The sequence below is a fragment of the Oncorhynchus tshawytscha genome, linkage group LG16 (genome assembly GCF_018296145.1).
Source record: "Oncorhynchus tshawytscha isolate Ot180627B linkage group LG16, Otsh_v2.0, whole genome shotgun sequence".
Classification (NCBI taxonomy): Eukaryota; Metazoa; Chordata; class Actinopteri; order Salmoniformes; family Salmonidae; genus Oncorhynchus; species Oncorhynchus tshawytscha.
The window spans coordinates 14,152,961-14,172,571 of record NC_056444.1 but is presented as its reverse complement, the minus strand read 5'-3'; the positions used below and the strand labels follow the sequence as shown (position 1 = coordinate 14,172,571).

Genomic DNA, 19,611 nt, shown 5'->3' with positions numbered 1-19,611 from the left:
GAAGAGAGTGGTGCAGTCCCTTTCAAGGTATATACAATTGGGCTTGAAAGAGAAAGGTCCTGCATTAGCAATTCAAAATGAATCCAATATTGTCTCAAAATAAGACCTCCTTGAATTAATTAGAAAGGATTTGGGATGACAAAAGGTAACATTTGAATGAACCTTTAGCTTGATCTAGGCTGTATAATTGCAACAAAAGCACAGTGTGTTATTGTGGCATACCATATGAGTGAAGAGGGATATCATCTAACTGTATCCATGCGTCATCCATCAGAACAACTCCCAACGTCTATTAAATGGATTTGAATATACACTGGATGCATTTTGGGGAAGGTTATTCATAGATTATTTAAAAAAAAATCTAACATTATTGTCATATACAGTGATGGCTTAGTGTGCTGATGGTGGGTAGGGAAACATAGTAGTGCAGACTATATTTATACGATTCCTACCCCTACTCAAAACACTTCAGGGCAGAGAAGAAGCACACTTTCATTGACACAAACGCACACAGAACTAAGGACACAAGAGGAGGATATAAGTGAGGTCTGAGCACTCAGTGAATCAGTGAAGCACTGTCCTATGAGACAGTGGAGCCTCTTTCAACCCATGAAGCTCATTTCCTCCTGCACCTGGACCAGTCTGGACTTCCTCCATCCCCTCCTTGACCCCCAGAGTGCATCCCACTGATCAATGAGAAAAAGAAATCTAAAGAAAAGAGCTGAGCAGAATCAATAGATAAAGTAACACTATGATAGGCGGATGTAAGTGAATGTATGGGTGTCTTTTTTGCCCCCTCAAGGAAGTTGATGCCTGGTGTTTAAATGTAATTTGTGACTCCCTTTGACAAAAAATAAATGGATGCATTAGGATGTGCTTTAAGTGTGTTTGATACCTTAATGTTTAATAATCAACTCATAATATGTTTAGCAAAGTACACAATTCATAACTCTATTAGAACTCCCACAATTACATTAATCATTTTCTGCAGCGAAAGGCAAAATGCAATTCATGATGTTATGCACTTCTGCCAGCTAGTAGAATATTCTTATGTGATAATTCTGAGAATAAGGACTTTTATAGCAACAGAAATAAAACACATTTTTAAAACTTATTTGCAACCATAATAACTAATCACAAAATAATAGGTATTTTGCTACTGGGTTCTCTTGAATAAAACCAGCAGATATTAATCAAAATAGAGAGAATGCATGGCCACGCGAACAGAATCCCATCCACTCTACGTAAAAACTCCAGGTCCATGGTTTGAGAGTTCTTGGCTGATGACTGAGAAGTCTCTTTACCTGGATAGTGCTCCAATGTATCACTCCGCAGGGTCAGTGAGACTTTTTTTCAAAACATGTATTACGCGATCTGACCCAAAACGCTGCAATTTACATATATTTGTATTTGAGCCTTTGCATAAGCTCATTTTTTATAAATTGTTTATTCCTCCTGGACCATTATTTTCTATAATACGTGTAATTTAACATTTCATTGGACCTATTTCCGCGCCTAACGTTGACAGGCAGTGCTTAGGTCTCTCCTAAACATGGCCACCATGATGGAGTAAATGCTTCAACTTTAAATTTCACATTTTCAGAAGAAAACTTAATTTTCTGTATTCTAACAGGAATGTTCCAACGGAAGACATTATGTCAAACATAATCCATATGAAATATTTGAAGAAAGTTTCTTGTTGGATTTAATACTGGTTTAAGTTGGCTGGAAGCTGGAAAGGAAAAAAAAGAATTGCATCAATTCCGTAAGCGTTTTCTTTTCTCTCGATAGTTTTAAAGCTTTAACAAACCTTTTGTGGGAATTTACAAGTTGTGGATATATCATTATTGCAATCATTTTACTGTGAAGAATTCAAGAAACGATTGGGATGTATAATATCATTTTGATGCGTTTTCCAGTGGAAAGTGAATCTTGGTGGTCGAAAGGAGAGAAGTAACGTTTGTGTTAACTGGTTGACGTACTTTTATAAACCAAGAACCGAAGAATACATAAAGGAATATATCAGTTCATGTATGGTTTTGAGGCGCCGAAAGTGCACCGGTCGTTTCCCCATATTTTTGAATTGGTGGAAGATCGAGTCAACGATACCCCCCACCCCACTTATAATAAACGAAAGTATTACATTTCTCATATGGCTTTAAAGGTCATGAAGGAAATTCATCTACACTTCTAGGGTTTAAAAGGTAAGTTGTAATGTATATCTCGACATTTTACTCGTAGTTTTGTTTCTTGCGCAGCGAGAACCAGCCACCCTCAAGATTTCCGTGTGGCCACTCATGTCCCCGTAGTGTAGAGCGCTCGGTTTCTGTTATTATTTCGATGCTAATATATGGCCTCATACTGCTTAAATTCAACTTAATTTCATTTTTAATATGAGACTTTAACGCTATGGTTAGGCTACTCACGCAAGAAGAGGCAATCAATGTCAGTGTTTGGCATGGTTATGACTCAACTAATGATGCGGTCAAAAACTTATTTTGTGTGTCTGTTTACAGAGCTTTGAACAACATACGTTCAACCCCAATGCCCACTCTTGAACTGTACAAATGGGTTTTGACATAAGCAGATCACAGAGCCTGGACGTTTTAAACCAGACATCTCAAACGCTAGTCCACTATATTCGGTGTACAGTATTCAGCCTTTCAGTAACACACCTGACTTTACAAATTATGTCCCAGACTGAAGATGCATGTTTGGATGACTATTTGAATCAGGTCAGGTGATGGGCTGGAATAAATCCCTGATCACCCAGTAAACGTTACGTCTCCAGGACCTAAATTGGAGAACCACACATTTTCTATGGCTATTGGTATGACATGAGGTGAGCCCAGTGTTGTTGTTATCTTTCCTCAATAACTATGCATAACTCTTGGTGTGACTTTAAAGCCAACACTGCTTGCAGGTCCTTCCATTGACAACCAAGGAATCCAGTTGCTATCATATGATGTCTCATTTAATTTTGAACAAAATTTGTCATTGGACCACAGCGTTATGTGAGCTAAGAACAGGAAAATGTTATGAGAATCTATGTGCATCATGTTGTTCAGTGAATGAAGATTGAGACCAAATGCTGTAGACGGGTAGGAGTTTTATTGGATTTAGATTAAGCCTAGACCTGGACTAAAAAGTTGTTTCAATTGAGATTAGGCTTAATCTGCGTTTGGGAAACTGACCCTGAAGCTTTTATAAGTCATGTGAAAGAATGAGCGGATCCTTGAATATAGGACATAGAATGGCTCAATTAATCTCCATCAGTCTGATACATGTCGTGGTCCTGTAGTGCTTACTAAGAACCTAGCGAAGATGAGTGTTGCCAAAAAAGTCAAGCCTCCCTCAAAGGATGGGTCTCACCACCCCACTTGTAATACTTTTAATATTTGTTTTGGAGACCTTGCACATTAAAGCACAGCCATTGGGCTACATAGTTGAAGTGTTGGTTTTTAGCTAGATGTTTTGCCAAGCTGAAAGGAGAGCAAAACGTCAAGGGGGATTATTCAATATCACTATTTTCACTGTTTGAAGGGTACCTAATATGTAAGCACTTCATACCACCTTCATAACCCATATTCCTGTCTTGGCACTGTCAGTGCAAATTCTGACTAGGCTCCCCATAAACGGCGGGCAATTCCAAGGTAATGGAATTGCATTGACTCTGATTTTTCACTTAAAATGTATGCCAAACAAAAGCCATTGATGTCGAAGTTTAACACAGTATACAAGTCAATGATGTCTGCAGAAAGAATGGGGTGCGAGCTATGACATGACACATTGACTTTGGGGGAAAAAAAAATCGATTTCTCTTATTGAACTACAGTAAGTGAAGTGGATTTACACCCAGAAACAGAATTTCATCATGGGTCCCTGGTCTCTACTACAGATAAATGCATAATTAGGGATATGAATGTCATTCTCTTCATGGTGATGTATCCTAAATACAGTGGGGAGAACAAGTATTTGATACACTGCCGATTGTGTAGGTTTTCCTACTTACAAAGCATGTAGAGGTCTGTAATTTTTATCATAGGTACTTCAACTGTGAGAGACGGAATCTAAAACAATAATCCAGGAAATCACATTGTATGATTTTTAAGTAATTAATTTGCATTTTATTGTATGACATAAGTATTTGATACATCAGAAAAGCAGAACCTAATATTTGGTACAGAAACCTTTGCTTGCAATTACAGAGGTCATACGTTTCCTGTAGTTCTTGACCAGGTTTACACACACTGCAGCAGGGATTTCGGCCCACTCCTCCATACAGACCTTCTCCAGATCCTTCAGGTTTCGGGGCTGTCGCTGGGCAATACGGACTTTTAGCTCTCTCCAAAGATTTTCTATTGGTTTCAGGTCTGGAGACTGGCTAGGCCACTCCAGGACCTTGAGATGCTTCTTACGGAGCGACTCCTTAGTTGCCCTGGCTGTGTGTTTCGGGTCGTGGTCATGCTGGAAGACCCAGCCACGACCCATCTTCAATGCTCTTACTGTGGGAAGGAGGTTGTTGGCCAAGATCTCGCGATACATGGCCCCATCCATCCTCCCCTCAATACGGTGCAGTCGTCCTGTCCCCGTTGCAGAAAAGCATCCCCAAAGAATGATGTTTCCACCTCCATGCTTCACGGTTGGGATGGTGTTCTTGGGGTTGTACTCATCCTTTTTCTTCCTCCAAACACGGCGAGTGGAGTTTAGACCAAAAAGCTACATTTTTGTCTCATCAGACCACATGACCTTCTCCCATTCCTCCTCTGGATCATCCAGATGGTCATTGGCAAACTTCAGACGGGCCTGGACATGCGCTGGCTTGAGCAGGGGGACCTTGCGTGCGCTGCATGATTTTAATCCATGACGGCGTAGTGTGTTACTAATGGTTTTCTTTGAGACTGTGGTCCCAGCTCTCTTCAGGTCACTGACCAGGTCCTGCCATGTCGTTCTGGGCTGATCCCTCACCTTCCTCATGATCATTGACGCCCCACGAGGGGCGATCAGGTGATGACGGTCAATCATCAGGTGATGACGGTCAATCATCAGGTGATGACGGTCAATCATCAGGTGATGACGGTCAATCATCAGGTGATGACGGTCAATCATCAGGTGATTGACCGTCATCTTTAACTTCTTCCATTTTATAATAATTGCACCAACAGTTGATGCCTTCTCACCAAGCTGCTTGCCTACTGTCCTGTAGCCCATCCCTGCCTTGTGCAGGTCTACAATTTTTAGCCCTGATGTCCTTACACAGCTCTCTGGTCTTGGCCATTGTGGAGAGGTTGGAGTCTGTTTGATTGTGTGTGTGGACAGGTGTCTTTTATACAGGTAACGAGTTCAAACAGGTGCAGTCAATACAGGTAATTAGTAGAGAACAGGAAGTTTTTCTTTAAGAAGCCCAACAGGTTGTGAGAGCTGGAATTCTTACTGGTTGGTAGGTATTCAAATACTTACAGTGGGGCAAAAAAGTATTTAGTCAGCCACCAATTGTGCAAGTTCTCCCACTTTTAAAAGATGAGAGAGGCCTGTAATTGTCATCATAGGTACACTTCAACTATGACAGACAAAATGAGAAAAAAAATCCAGAAAATCACATTGTAGGAATTTTTATGAATTTATTTGCAAATTATGGTGGAAAATAAGTATTTGGTCACCTAAAAACAAGCAAGATTTCTGGCTCTCACAGACCTGTAACATCTTCTTTAAGAGGCTCCTTTGTCCTCCACTCGTTACCTGTATTAATGGCACCTGTTTGAACTTGTTATCAGGTGCCATTGGAAGTTTACATACAGCTTAGCCAAATACATTTAAACTCAGTTTTTCACAATTCCTGACATTTAATCCTAGTAAAGATTCCCTGTCTTATGTCAGTTAGGATCACCACTTTATTTTAAGAATGTGAATTGTCAGAATAATAGTAGAGAATTATTTATTTCCGCTTTTATTTCTTTCATCACATTCCCAGTGGGTCAGAAGTTTACATACACTCAATTAGTATTTGGTAGAATTGCCTTTAAATGGTGTAACTTGGGTCAAATGTTTCGGGGAACCTTTTACAATCTTCCCACAATAAGTTGGGTGACTTTTGTCCCATTCCTCCTGACAGAGCTGGTGTAACTGAGTCAGGTTTGTAAGGCCTCCTTGCTCGCACACGCCATTTCAGTTCTGACTAGAGGTCGACTGATTATGCTTTTTCAACGCCGATACGATTTTTGGAGGACCAAATACAATTACAACAATACTGAATTAACACTTATTTTAATGTAATATAATACATCAATAAAATAAATGTAGCCTCAAATAAATTAATGGTTCAATTTGGTTTAAATAATGCAAAACGTGTTGGAGAAGAAAGTAAGTGCAATATGTGCCATGTAAAAAAGCTAACGTTTAAGTTCCTTGCTCAGAACATGAGAACATATGACAGCTGGTGGTTCCTTTTAACATGTCTTCAATATTCCCAGGTAAGAAGTTTTAGATTGTAGTTATTATAGGACTATTTCTCTCTACCATTTGTATTTCATATACCTTTGACTATTGGATGTTCTTATAGGCACTTTAGTATTGCTTCCGTCCCCCTCCTCACCCCTACCTGGGCTCGAACCAGGAACACATCGACAACAGCCACCCTTGAAGCATCGTTACCCATCGCTCCACAAAAGCCGCGGCGGGGAACAACTACTTCAAGGTCTCAGAGCGAGTGACGTCACCGATTGAAACGCTACTAGCGCTCACCCCGCTAACTAGCTAGCCATTTTACATCGGTTACACCAGCCTAATCTCGGGAGTTGATAGGCTTGAAGTCATAAACAGCTCAACGCTTGAAGCATTGCGAAGAGCTGCTGGCAAAACGCACAAAAGTGCTGTTTGAATGAATGCGTACGAGCCTGCTGCTGCCTACCATCGCTCAGTCAGACTTCTATATCAAATCATAGACTTAATTATAACATAATAACACACAGAAATACGAGCCTTTGGTCATTATTGTGGTCGAATCCGGAAACTATCATTTCGAAAACAAAACGTTTATTCTTTCAGTGAAATACGGAACCGTTCCGCATTTTATCTATCGGGTGGCATCCATAAGTCTAAATATTCCTGTTACATTGTACAACCTTCAATGTTATGTCATAATTACGTAAAATTCTGGCAAATTAGTTCGCAACGAGCCAGGCGACCCAAACTGTTGTATATACCCTGACTCTGCGTGCAATGAATGCAAGAGAAGTGACACAATTTCACCTGGTTAATGTTGCCTGCAAACCTGGATTTCTTTTAGCTATATATGCAGGTTTAAAAATATATACTTCTGTGTCTTGATTTTAAGAAAGGCATTGATGTTTATGGTTAGGTACAGTCGTGCAACGATTGTGCTTTTTTCGCAAATGCGCTTTTGTTAAATCATCCCCCGTTTGGCAAAGTTGGCTGTCTTTGTTAGGAAGAAATAGTCTTCACACAGTTCGCAACGAGCCAGGCGGCTCAAACTGCTGCATATACCCTGACTCTGTTGCAAGAGAAGTGACACATTTTCCCTAGTTAAAAAAAAGTTAGCAGGCAATATTAACTAAATATGCATGTTTGAAAATATGATGATGATTTTAAGAAAGGCATTGATGTTTATGGTTAGGTACACGTTGGAGCAACGACAGTCCTTTATCGCGAATGCGCACCGCATCGATTATATGCAAAGCAGGGCACGCTAGATAAACAAGTGATATCATCAACCATGTGTAGTTAACTAGTGAATTTGATTGATAGTTTTTTATAAGATAAGTTTAATGCTAGCTAGCAACTTACCTTGGCTTCTTACTGCATTCGTGTAACAGGCAGGCTCCTCGTGAGGCAGGTGGTTTGAGCGTTGGACTAGTTAACCGTAAGGTTGCAAGATTGAATCCCCGAGCTGACAAGGTAAAAATCTGTCGTTCTGCCCCTGAACAAGGCAGTTAACCCACTGTTCCTAGTCCGACATTGAAAATAAGAATGTGTTCTTAACTGACTTGCCTAGTTAAATAAAGGTAAAAAAAAAAAAAATTGGTGTCCAAAAATACTGATTTCCGATTGTTATGAAAACTTGTAATTGCCCCTAATTAATCGGCCATTCCGATTAATCGGTCGACCTCTAGTTCTGACCACAAATTTTTCTATGGGATTGAGGTCAGGGCTTTGATGGCCACTCCAATACCTTTACTTTGTTGTTTTTAAGCCATTTTGCCACAACTTTGGAAGTATACTTGGGTTCATTATCCATTTGGAAGACCCATTTGCGACCAAGCTTTAACTTCCTGACTGATGTCTTGAGATGTTGCTTCAATATATCCACATAATTTCCCTCCCTCATGATGCCATCTATTTTTTGTGAAGTGCACCAGTCCCTCCTGCAGCAAAGCATCCCCACAACATGATGCTGCCACCCCCGTGCTTCAGGTTGGGATGGTGTTCTTCGGCTTGCAAGCCTCCCCCTTTTTCCTCCAATCATGACGATGGTCATTATGGCCAAACAGTTCTATTTTTGTTTCATCAGACCAGAGGACATTTCTCCAAAAATTAGGATCTTTGTCCCCATGTGCAGTTGCAAACCGTAGTCTGGCTTTTTTATGGTTGTTTTGGAGCCGTGGCTTCTTCCTTGCTTAGCGGCCTTTCAGGTTATGACGATGTAGTACTCGTTTTATTGTGGATGTAGATTCTTTTGTACCTGTTTCCTCTAGCATCTTCACAAGGTCCTTTGCTGTTCTGGGATTGATTTGCACTTTTCTCACGAAAGTACGTTCATCTCTAGGAGACAGAACACGTCTCCTTCCTGAGCGGTATGACAGCTGTGTGGTCCCGTGGTGTTTATACTTGCGTACTTTTGTTTGTACAGATACATGTGGTACCTTCAGGCGTTTTGAAATTGCTCCCAAGGATGAACCATAGTTGTGGAGGTCGACAATTATTTTTTCTGAGGTCTTGGCTTATTTATTTTTATTTTCCCATGATGTCAAGCAAAGAGGCAATGAGTTTGAAGGATGGCCTTGAAATACATCCACAGGTACACCTCCAATTGACTCAAATGATGTCAATTAGTCTATCAGAAGCTTCTAAAGCCATGACATAATTTTCTGGAATTTTCCGAGCTGTTTAAAGGCACAGTCAACTTAGTGTATGTAAACTTCTGACCCACTGGAATTGAGATAGATTATTTCATTGTGTCTGTAAATAGTTGTTGGAGAAATTATTTGTGTCATGCACAAAGTAGATGCCCTAACCAACTTGCCAAAACTAATGTTTGTTAACTAGAAATTTGTGGACTGGTTGAATAATTAGTTTTTAATGACTCCAACCTAAGTGCATGTTAACTTCCGACTTCAACTGTACGTGTTTCTTTGAGGGAGCTTGTCTGAAGACCAAATGTGTTTCTGTATTGTATCATTTTGCATGCTGCATGGCCTACAGTGGTCTACAGAAACAAATACAAATGTTCTATATATTTGTTCCTATTTCATAAATTTGTTTGATATTTCCCCTACAGTATGGCAGTTTTGAAGATGTTTATTACCACCTAAGAATTATCAGTGTGAAATTTGTAGAGCGGTTGAAAAACAGGTTTAATGACTCCAACCTAAATGTATGTAAACTTCCGACTTGAACTGTATGTGTGTGCTCTACTGTGTACTGTGCTGTCCAATCTTGTAAACTCAACTGTGGTTTCCAGTGGTTGAGGGGTATACGTTGTATACCCACTTATTTTTCATTGGACATGATGTATACTCACTTAATCCACACAATGTTTATCAAAGTAGTGTAGTGGAGGTATATGCCGTATCAATTAATGATGCTGATGGAACCGATCTGAATGTTTATTACAAAAAAACAATAACAATATATACAGTGGGGAGAACAAGTATTTGATACACTGCCGATTTTGCAAGTTTTCCTACTTACAAAGCATGTAGAGGTCTGTAATTTTTTATCATAGGTACTTCAACTGTGAGAGACGGAATCTAAAACAAAAATCCAGAAAATCACATTGTATGATTTTTAAGTAATTCATTTGCATTTTATTGGTGACATAAGTATTTGATACATCAGAAAAGCAGAACTTAATATTTGGTACAGAAACCTTTGTTTGCAATTACAGACATCATATATTTCCTGTAGTTCTTGACCAGGTTTGCACACACTGCAGCAGGGATTTTGGCCCACTCCTCCATACAGACCTTCTTCAGATCCTTCAGATTTCGGGGCTGTCACTGGGCAATACAGACTTTTAGCTCCCTCCAAAGATTTTCTATTGGGTTCAGGTCATTTTGATGATAGGCTACTTTGAAGCAACGTAAGCTATGCCTCATAGAATGACGTAAAACTTCCAGGTTTCAAAGAGGGGAACAGAAAACATATAATGAGGCTATGCTAATGATAGGCCTAACTGTCTTCGTCTTCTGGAAAGGCTTTCCCAAAAACCTTCTTAATTAAATGTTAACTAGCTACAAAGTCAACTATGCCTACCTGGCAGAATGATATTTGCATCAGATTATTCATGATTATTCATGATTATTTGCATCAGGCCAGTGGCCATTTGTTTTGCAAACTCCATCTCATGTGCACTATTGAAACACTGCCAAAAAACAGTGGTAGGTGCCTGTGCACTTGAATTAAAGGGTAACTACACCAAAAAATCAAAGTGTGTTAGAGTTTTCCCAGACCTCAAGTGTTCTCCTGATGTGGTTTATGCATTATGAACTTAGAACATCCAATGTTGTTTTGCTATTAAACAGTGACTTTGAGAGCATAAATCGTAATAAAATGGGAAAAATCTGCCAAAAATGTCTGACTCCGTTGACAGCCTCATTTATCTGTTTCAATAGTTGGCCTGACTGAAAGACCAATATTGGATTTTCAGGTCATTCAGAGTGTATGTCACTGTTTCTAATAATTTTCACATGGTGCCTTTCCTTCGCCGAGTGGGTCGTTGTCGATTTTTTTTTTTTTTTTTTTTTTTTGGGGGGTCAATTTAGAGTATACCCACTTCTCTAGACACCACTGCTGGTTTGTGACTATGATTTCCCATTGTAGCCAATTCAATTGCTAAAATTCAGTTAATTAAAAAAAAAAAAATTTACATCAGTAATAACACTAATTGTTGGGTCTACCTTGTTACTTCTGTTTACATTCATTATTCTCATTTCATGAGGTAGATAAATGAGAAAATATCTTAAAGATGTGTGGTTTTTGGTAACTGAATGTCAAGACAAGGCAATGTTTCTTAAACTTACAAAAGGCAGAACAATTGCTGATAGTTGGCAGGATTCTTTACTTCATTATTGTTTTGATATATTTCTAATACCTTTAGACATTTTGTGGGAGATGTTCTTCTTTTCCATCATTTTAACCAGAAATCAAAGCATTTGCTTATTCAAATTTATTTTGTATGGATAACTGTTAAAATGTGAATGTGCCTTAATTTCTAAAACGCATAGAATCTTAGCTTTTATTTGACATCCAATTTGACATGCTTCTATGAACTTCACATGTTCATGTGTCCTTTTACATGGAAATGACTCAGAATTATCTGTGAGGCAAAGAAATGAATAGGCATATTCTGACAAATTGCTTGGTAGCTACAGTGGGCAGAACAAGTATTTGATAACCTGCAAAATCAGCAGTGTTTCCTACTTACAAAGCATGTAGAGGTCTGTAATTTTTTATCATAGGTACTTCAACTGTGAGAGACGGAATCGAAAACAAAAATCGAGAAAATCCCATTATATGATTTTTAATTAATTAGCATTTTATTGCATGACATAAGTATTTGATACATCAGAAAAGCAGAACTTAATATTTGGTACAGAAACCTTTCTTTGCAATTACAGAGAGCATACATTTCCTGTAGTTCTTGACCAGGTTTGCACACATTGCAGCAGGGATTTTGGCCCACTCCTCCATACAGACCTTCTCCAGATCCTTCAGGTTTTGGGGCTGTCGCTGGGCAATACGGACTTTCAGCTCCCTCCAAAGATGTTATATTGGGTCAGGTCTGGAGACTGGCTAGGCCACTCCAAAACCTTGAGATGCTTCTTACGGAGCCACTCCTTAGTTGCCCTGGCTGTGTGTTTTGGGTCGTTGTCATGCTGGAAGACCAAGCCACGACCCATCTTCAATGCTCTTACTGAGGGAAGGAGGTTGTTGGCCAAGATCTCGTGATACATGGCCCCATCCATCCTCCCCTCAATACGGTGCAGTCGTACTGTCCCCTTTGCAGAAAAGCAACCCCAAAGAGTGATGTTTCCACCTCCATGCTTCACGGTTTGGATGGTGTTCTTGGGGTTGTACTCATCCTTCTTCCTCAAAAACGGCGAGTGGAGTTTAGACCAAAACGCTCTATTTTTGTCTCATCAGACCACATGACCTTCTCCCATTCCTCCTCTGGATCATCCAGATGGTCATTTGCAAACTTCAGATGGGCCTGGACATGCGCTGGCTTGAGCAGGGGGACCTTGCATGCGCTGCAGGATTTTAATCCATGATGGCGTAGTGTGTTACTAATGGTTTTCTTTGAGACTGTGGTCCCAGCTCTCTTCAGGTCATTGACCAGGTCCTGCCGTGTAGTTCCGGGCTGATCCCTCACCTTCCTCATGATCATTGATGCCCCACGAGGTGAGATCTTGCATGGAGCCCCAGACCGAGGGTGATTGACCGTCATCTTGAACTTCTTCCATTTTCTAATAATTGCGCCAACAGTTGTTGTCTTCTCACCAAGCTGCTTGCCTATTGTCCTGTAGCCCATCCCAGCCTTGTGCAGGTCTACAATTTTTAGCCCTGATGTCCTTACACAGCTCTCTGGTCTTGGCCATTGTGGAGAGGTTGGAGTCTGTTTGATTGAGTGTGTGGACAGGTGTCTTTTATACAGGTAACGAGTTCAAACGGGTGCAGTTAATACAACTAATGAGTGGAGAACAGGCGGGCTTCTTAAAGAAAAACTAACAGGTCTGTGAGAGCCGGAATTCTTACTGGTTGGTAGGTGATCAAATACTTATGTCATGCAATAAAATGCAAATTAATTACTTAAAAATCACACAATGTGATTTTTCTGGATTTTTGTTTTGGATTCCGTCTCGCACAGTTGAAGTGTACCTATGATAAACATTATAGACCTCTACATGCTTTGTAAGTAGGAAACACTGCCGATTTTGCAAGTTATCAAATACTTGTTCTCCCCACTGTACCCTTAATGGTGAAGTTGGCTAAATGTGTCATCCTCAGGGTGTCAAATTGCTAACTTAAATGTAGGCTTTGCAGTGGTTTCCAGCAAGTCTTTGAAAGACAAAATTACATCCAGGAAAGCCTTGAGTTTTAAAATGTGCACTTTGGTCTTCCACTCTGAAAAGCTATCGTTGCAAGAGCGGTATGCAAGCGGTGGTGTCAGGGATGGTCGTTAAATTAGCTGAGAGAACTGTCCGCACCCACCTTGCTGCTTGCAGTGATGGTCGTGCTTGTTAAATTAGCTGAGACAACTGTCCGCACCCACCTTGCTGCTTGCAGTGATGGTCGTGCTTGTTAAATTAGCTGAGACAACTGTCCGCACCCACCTTGCTGCTTGCAGTGATGGTCGTGCTTGTTAAATTAGCTGAGACAACTGTCCGCACCCACCTTGCTGCTTGCAGTGATGGTCGTGCTTGTTAAATTAGCTGAGAGAACTGTCCGCACCCACTTTGCTGCTTGCAGGCCCCTCCTACCAATGCTTGTGCAACCTTTGCTGCATTCAGTAAGAAGAAATGTGTAGTTTGAGGTGCCTGTTTTAAGAGTGCAACGTTACAATACGTTACGAACGGTAGGCCTATAGTGTAGAATAGGGGTTCTGGTTAGTAACGTAAAATACTTCATTTCATTACATTTGTTTGCAATTTTCCTAAAATTGTTTCACCTTGCTGAATACACCCCAGAATGACTCTTAAGAAATGTGTTTTTCCATTTAAAATGTTTGCCTTTTTTTGTTCAACTAATGCAACACACCTCCTGACCATCCTTCAGGACAAATTGCCAAACACAACAGATTGTGTTCGATGGGATGATCTAGTTCAAGAGTGAGACATGCAACCTGGCAGACCACACACATGCATCAAATACATATACAGTACCATTCAAAAGTTTGGACACACCTCCTCATTCCAGGGTTTTTCTTTATTTTTACTATTTCCTACATTGTAGAATAAAAGTGAAGACATCAAGACTAATAACACAGAGAATCATGTAGTAATCAAAAAAGGGTTTCACAAATCATAATATATTTGAGATTTTTCAAAATAGCCTTCCATTGCCTTGATGACAGCTTTGCACACTCTTGGGATTCTCTCAACCAGCTTCATGAGGTAGTCACCTGGAATGCATTTCAATTAACAGGTGTGCCTTGTTAAGTTAATTTGTGGATTTTTTTTCCCTCAGTGCGTTTTAGCCAATCAGTTGTGTTGTAGGGATGGTAGGGATGTTGTAGGGACAAAGTAGGGATGGTATACAGAAGATAACCCTATTTGGTAAAAGACCAAGTCCAAATTATGGCAAGAACAGCTCAAATAACCAAAGCGAAACAACAGTCCATCATTACTTTAAGACATGAAGGTCAGTCAATCTGGAAAATTTAAAGAACTTCAAGTGCAGTCGCAAAAACCATCAAGCGATATGATGAAACTGGCTCTCATGAGCACCGCCACAGGAAAGGAAGACCCAGAGTTGCCTCTGCTGCAGAGGATAAGTTCATTATCCTCAGAAATTGCAGCTCAAATAAATGCTTCAGAGTTCAAGTAACAGACACATCTCAACATCATCTGTTCAGAAGAGACTGTGTGAATCAGGCCTTCATTGTCAAATTGCTGCAAAGAAACCACTACTAAAGGACACCAATAATAAGGAGATACTTGCTTTGGCCAAGAAACCCAAGCATTGGACACTAGACCGGTGGAAATCTGTCCTTTGGTCTGATGAGTCCAAATTTTTTATTTTTGGTTCCAACGATGAGTTGGACTGCAGAGTGAAGGAAAAGCAGCCAACATGTTCTCAGCATATGTTGGAACTCCTTCAAGACTGTTGGAAAATTATTCCAGGTGAAGCTGGTTGAGAGAATGTCAAGGCAAAGGGTGGCTACTTTGAAGAACCTCATGTAATATATTTTGATTTAACACTTTTGGTTACTATATAATTCAATATGTCTTATTTCATAGTTGTGCTATCTTCACTATTATTATATCTTCACATAATAAAAATAAAGAGACACTCTTGAATTAGTAGGTGTGTCCACACTTTCTTCTGGTCCTCTACATCAAATACCTATACATCCAAGATGTTCCTATTTTTGTTTACTCATACAATTTCAAGGGGCTTAGTGCCACGATAGGCCTTTATGGTGAGTGATTTACACCAAATGTTTGTTACTACATCATGTTTTATGCGTCTTTAGGAAATATCACTTTTTCCATCTATCTTTAATAACATTATTTCCCCCAAGTTTGTGGAATATCCTTCTCCCTTTTTGGAATAGATTACTATCTCTAGCACCGGCCTCTTCTGTTGTCCAAATCTACAACACTACCTCAGATAAGATCTGTGCAGACTGAGCCAAGGAGGGACTGAACAAGAGCAACATTTCTTTACTCTGATTGATTGGCTGAGAGTCTAGCGAGGGGGAGAAAAGAAGGGAAGAGGGTGTGTTCTGCAAACTAGCAGGGCCAGGGCAGCCACATGTCACAAACTACCACATCTGTCCTTAAATGTGGGAACCCATGCTAATATGCTCAGTGATGTCCCAAAAGAACATGCTGTGAAGGGAGGGGGAGGGGGGGGGGGTGCGATTGGGTCTGTGATGTGTCGTAGACGTGTACGAACCAACTTCCGTTTCTGGTGCCATAGGCACATAGGCCTGCGTTTCAAACAAACCAGCATGCTCATGTCTTAGGGTGTTTGTGGTCTGCCCAGCGACAGTGTGAGGCTGAGCAGCCACTTGGCTCTAGCAGTGCATTTGAAACCTGTTAAAACCCTCGTGTTAAATCAATATTAAAATAAGCGCCGGTACATACGCACAGCGGGGCGCCCTTCTATTTCTTCTCTCTCCTCTCTTTCTCATTTTCATTCTCCACCCCAGGATGACTGTGCTGAACTAAATGGCTAAATTAATTTCAGCAGTGCTCAGTAGAGCACGTACAGTGCCTTCAAAAAGTATTTCCACCCATTGACTTTTTCCTCTTTTTGTTGTTACAGACTGAATTTCAAATGGATTCAATTGAGATTCTTTGTCTCTGGCCTAGACATAATACCCTTAATGTCAGTGGAATGATGTTTTATTTGATTTTTTTTTAGTTAATAAAAAATGAACAGCTGAAATGTCTTCAGTCAAGGATTCAACCCCTTTGTTTTGGCAAGCCTAAATAAGTCCAGGTGTAAAAATGTGCTAAATATATCACATCCGTTGCATGGACTTGCTCTGTGTGCAATAAGTGTTTTAACATTATTTTTTTTAAACGACTGCCTCATCTCTGTACCACACACATACAATTACCTGTAAGGTCCCTCAGTCGAGCAGTGCATTTCAAACACAGATTCCACCAGAAAGACCAGGGAGGTTTTCCAATGCCTTGCAAAGAAGGGCACCTATTGGTAGATGGGTTAAAAGATTGAAAAGCAATCATTTTGAATATCCCTTTGAGCATGATGAAGTTAATCATTATGCTCTGGAGGGTGTATCAATACACCCAGTCACTACAAAGATACAGGTGTCCTTCCTAACTCAGTTGCCGGAGAGGAAGAAAACCGCTCAGGGATTTCACTGAGGCTGCTGGTGACTGAAACAGTTTGAGTTTTTTAGGACAAAACTGTGGACGGATCAATAACACTGTAGTTACTCCACAATGCTAACCTAATTGACAATTGAAAGAAGGAAGCCTGTACAGATTTGTTTTATTCCAAAACATGCATCCTGCTTGCAACAAGGCACTAGGCAAATACTGCAAAAAAATGTGCCATAGCAATTAACACTTTTTAAAATTCAGGACACAAATGTATGTTTTGGGGCAAATCCAATACAACACATTACTTATTATCACTGTCCACTATGCTTGAAAATATGGTGGCTGCGTCATGTTATAGGTATGCTTATAATCATTGAGGCCTGGGGAGTATTTCTGGATAAAATGACACTGGGAGATTAATTCCTTTCAGCAGGACAATAACCTAGAACACAAGGCCAAATCTACACTGGAGTTGTTTACCAAGAAGACAGTGGATGCTTCTGAGTGGCAATGTTACAGTTTTGACTTTGATCTACTTGAAATCCTATGGCAAGACCTAAAAATGGTTGTCTGTATATGATCAACAGCCAATATGGCAGAGCTTGAAGAATTCTGAAAAAGAATAATGGGCAAATGTTGCACAATCCAGGTGAACTTTGTAATAATGGGGTATAGTTTTTTCTAAAACACAATATTTTTGAATTCACAACAAAATGTGGAATAAGTCAATGGTTATGAATCCTTTCTACAGGCACTGTAGAAGTCCCCCAACACGAGGCTTCGCACAGCTGGTCTCGGTAACGCTGCCCTCACCTCGTTGTCTTTTTTGTTGTAAGGTTTTCCCTCTTTCTTGTGGAAGAGCTCTTCCAGTTGTGCCTTTCATCGAGCAGTTGTTGCAGTTGCTACTGTCAATTTTCTCAGTTACTAATAGTGGTAGTTGTATAGGCTGTGTTCTGTGGTTAAAAATACAGAAATGGCACCGTACTGGATGGTGGTCATTTTGCAAGCGCTGACCCAACTTTGTATTTTTGTTGTTTATTTTTACCTTTATATTTAGAGAAATGATCAGCTATCATTTCTTACAACTGACAAGAACTTTTGAATGTCAGATTGGCAGTTGCTTAACTCAATTCCGGGTTCAGATTAAGGTGACAGGAGAACCGGTCACCTCTTCCCTCCATTCTACTGGCCACTTGATGATGATAAAATGGATGACTTCCGATTGCAGATTTGCTACCGGAGAGACACTCAACTGCAATTGTCTCTGCTTTTCTGAAACATTGGTCTTGGACAAGATCACCCCCTCATGGCTGTCCAACTCGATGGATTCGTCATTCACCGTAACGATAGGACCGCGGAGTCGAGGAAAACGAGGGGATGGGTGGGTTTGCCTCTACATCAACTTGTTAGTGTCGACCCATTGTTCACCTGTCTTGGTTAAATGCCATCACATATTCCAACACTTTCACCTCCCGAGGGAGTTTTCAGCTGTTATCGTGACTGTTGTATGCATTTCACCTCAGGACAAGAAAAATAACAAGCTGGCACTTAACAAGTTGTACAATGTTATAACCAAGCAGGAAAACATACATTGAGGCTTCTTTTCTGGTTGCCACCTAATTAAATTCTGTGTCATTAAGAAACGTGATGCCTAACTTCCATCAACACGTCTCCCTCGCCACTAGGGGCAATAAAGACTACTGTTATTCTACCCACAAGCAAATCAGATCATGACTCCGTACTCCTGCTTCCTGTTTACAAGAAGTAGCTCAAACAGGAATCACCCATGACTCGCTCAGTTGAGAAATAGTCTCCAGGACTGCTTTGCTGGCGTTGGACTCCGTCGATAACATCGAGCTAACCACCTCTGTCACCGGCTTCATTAGGAAATGCATCAACGACGTCGCCACAGTTAAGGTTTGCTGCTTCCCCACTCAAAAGTCCTGGATTAAAACTGAGGTTGGCGTTAAACTAAAGGTCTACCGCACACAGGGCTATCGCAGACAACCCTGACGCTACGGCTGAGGACAGGAACAAATACAAGAAGTCCCACTATGACCTCCAGAGTCCTCTAACAAGAAGGACAATATAGGAATACGGTGGAATCATATTACACAGGCTCTGACACCTGCCACTTTTGTCAGGTGCTACAGCCCATTATCGGTTAAAAAGGAAGACCCAGACGTGATCTGCCCAACCGATGCCTTTCTACTAGACAAACTCAATACATTTTATGCACGCTTTGACAGTAACAACATTGTGCCGGGTGTGAGGGCCGCCACTAACCCAGAAGATTGGGTGATCTTGCTCTGCTGAGGCCGACGTACTAAAAGTCTTCAAACTGGTCAATACCCGCAGAGTCGGGGGGCTAAATGGGTATTCCAGGGCGCGTTCTCAGAGCGGAACAGCTGGCAGGTATATTCATGGTAATTTTCAACTTCTCCTTGTCCCAGTCTGTAATCCCAACATGTTTGAAGATGACCACCATCATTTCTGTTTCTATGAACTCTTAAGGCTTCATTCCACAATGACTCCCGCCCCGTAGCACTAACATCTGTAATCATGAAGTGCTTTGAGTGGCTGGTTATGGCGCACATCAACTCCATCACCCTAGACCAACTCTAATTTGCATACCGCCCCAACAAATCCATAGACGATGCAATCTCAATTGCGCTCCACACTACCCTCGTCCACCTAGATAAGAGCAATGCCTATGTGGGAATGCTTTTCATTGACTACAGCTCAGTGTTCAGCACAATTGTCCCCTCCAAGCTTGTCACCAAGCTGAGGACCCTGGGACTGAACATCTCCCTCTGCAACTGGATCCTGGACTTCCTGACGGGCTGACCCCAGG

The 19,611-nt window shown here is 40.7% G+C and overlaps 1 protein-coding gene across 1 annotated transcript in view; it reads left to right on the top strand.

The window, feature by feature from the left end:
- Positions 1-1,368: 1,368 nt before the first annotated feature.
- LOC112232703 (histone-lysine N-methyltransferase 2C-like) overlaps positions 1,369-19,611 on the top strand; it is a 301,309-nt gene continuing 283,066 nt past the window's right edge. The window contains exon 1 of the mRNA XM_042298636.1: positions 1,369-2,204. The gene's annotated coding sequence lies outside the window, so the exon portion shown is untranslated. The remainder of the gene's footprint in view (positions 2,205-19,611) is intronic.